We start from the raw sequence: 2,638 nt of genomic DNA on the forward strand, positions 1-2,638 counted from the left end.
TACCCCCCACACCACTGATGCTGTCATGTCAGAGGCAGTGGGCAAGTGCTCTGCCTCCCTGTGCCATAGCTGCTGCCCTACCAGAGGTGGCAGGTGAGTGTTCCATCTACCCACACCACTGCCATGGCCACACCAGAAACAGCAGGTAAACACCCTGCCCCTTACACCAACCATCCCAAAGCCAGAGGACACATGCAGCCCACACAGAGGATTACCCTGAGTGCCATGCCTCGGTGAAGGGAAGGAATGCATTTCTGGGGTTCAGGGCCCTGAAAAAAATAGAGAGACAATTTGAGAGATAACCAAGAGCTAAGGCATTGCTAAATAGTAAGGTCCACCTCCCATATAGGGGCACCCCTTTAAAACCGGAAGAAATAGCTGTTTTGCTTAACACATAGAAACAAATGTAGAGAGACAAGCAAAATGAGGAAACAGAACTATATCTCAAATGACAGTACAAGATAAAAGCCTAGGAAGGAAAAAAAAAAATGAAATGGGGAAGAAGTAATTTACCTGACAAAAGAGTTCAAAGTAATTGTCATAAGAATGCTCACCAAACTCAGGGAGAGATTGTATGAACACAGCAAGAACTTCAACAAAGAGAACAAAAATATAAGAAAGTGCCCAACAGAAATAACAGAGATGAAGATTAATAACTAAACTGAAAAATACACTAAGGGGATCCAACAGCAGACTAGCTGAAGCAGAAGAACAAATCAGTGGTCTGGAACACAGGACGGCAGAACTTACCCAAACAAAGCAGCAAAAGAAAAAGAGAATTTTAAAAAATGAATCTATTATAAATGAAATATCCCCAAGTTGTCTATACATTTTGCTCTTCCTGTGCCTTAAATATGAGGTTGGCAAAATCAGTGCCTGTTGTGGGAGTATCTGTTGCATTAGGAATGATTGAGGAAGCTTGTTCTTTCTTCCATGCATCTCCACATCTGGTTTTGTAGCTTGACAATGAAATTGCTGTCCTCTTTCAAAACAATGAGGAAAAGGGTAAAGAACTGAACGAAATCTGCCATTCTCAGTGGACAGGCAAGCATGAGCTTTTGAAATTTTACTGCACCAACAAGCACTTGTTTTATGTTTGGATGATATATACAGTGATACAAATATTAGATGGAATGGCTATACAGCTGGTTGAACTTTTATACTCTGTAGTGCAGTTACAGATTTTGATTTCATCATTACCATTGTTGATCTTGAAAATGTTCTACCTTTCACACGAGCCTTTTGTAAAAATCTCCAAGGGCAAACCTCAAATGTCTTCTTAGCAGCCAATAGCTTGACTGCAGTGCTTCATTCACTAAATGAAGTGGTAGAAAATACTGAAGTTTCTCATGAATTTTGATTTGAACAAGCCACAAAACTGGCAAGTAAACGATATTCAGGTGAGACTCCCTGGGAAATTCCACAGAGCTCAGCAAGGTAATCTGGAATCTCAGCTCACCTCTGGGAGTTACTATAAAGAAACTAAAAGTTCCAAAAGTGAACCACATTATTCAGGAACTGAAAGATATAATATCAGAACAGCACCTCAAAGCTCTTAAATGCTTATCTTCTGTACCCTCTGTCATGGGACAGCTCAAATTTAAAACATCAGAGGAGCACAATACTGACATGTACAGAAGTGACTTGCCCCACCCCAACACACTCTCACCTGTGCTGCATTGCTAGAGAATCAAGTGGAAAAATGGAGGGAAAGATAAAGAGCTTCCATCCACCATTTATGAAATCCTGGATCCACCAAACATCAAGTTTTTTCCTGATGTTTATGCATTGCTTGAAAGTTCTATGTATTCTTCTTGTGATGAAGGTTTGAGAATGAACATTATGAAAATGAGCAGAAGCATCTCAAAGCATACCTGAGGAACACTTTGACACACCAAAGGTCAAGTAACTTGGCTTTGCTTAACATTTGCTTAACATTTGATATAAAACATGATCTGGATTTAATGGTGGACATATATGTCCAACTCTATACAACTAAGTCCGAGCTTCTCACAGATAACTCAGAAAACACTGAAAGTACCTAAGAGGCTTTTAAAGCAGCCTTTCTCTTATGTTTGATATATGGAAAAATCTGCAAGAAATTTGAAAACATCTTACAGAAAAGACATCAAGTGTATGTAGGCCACTTAATCACTAACTATCTTGACCTATTGACCTCTCATTGAGCACATTAGCCATTGATAATCTGACTATTTAAATGGCCCTGGTTTAAACTCTCATGCTTTGGAGACAAAGCTTCTTCCAGAAGATAGCATTGGAAGTGCCACGTTACACTTCTATGGGATCTCTGCTAATGGAACTTGGGAATTGTTTTAGTTAAGTCATTCTAGACATAACATTTATTATCACTGAATCCGATGGTCAGGTGTTGAATTATCAGTTCTTGGAAGACACAGATTTTGAAGAGGTGTGGGAGGAAAGAATACATTTTATAAAATGTTACAATGAAGCTCACAAGTGACCTTTGAATAATAGGAGTGTTAGTACATTAAAAATCTATAATGGACAGTTAAGGGAGTCACCAGACAGAGGGAGGAGAAATGTGTGAGCTTATAAAGCAAGGATTGTGTGAGATTTTTGTCTTTACCAAATGAACTTAAAATAACAAGTTACAGTT

The 2,638-nt window shown here is 39.1% G+C and overlaps 1 pseudogene; it reads left to right on the plus strand.

The window, feature by feature from the left end:
* Positions 1-803: 803 nt before the first annotated feature.
* On the plus strand, positions 804-2,045 carry LOC132010555 (52 kDa repressor of the inhibitor of the protein kinase-like; annotated as a pseudogene).
* The last annotated feature ends 593 nt before the right edge of the window (positions 2,046-2,638 follow it).

Source organism: Mustela nigripes, chromosome 2 (assembly GCF_022355385.1).
Source record: "Mustela nigripes isolate SB6536 chromosome 2, MUSNIG.SB6536, whole genome shotgun sequence".
NCBI lineage: Eukaryota > Metazoa > Chordata > Mammalia > Carnivora > Mustelidae > Mustela > Mustela nigripes.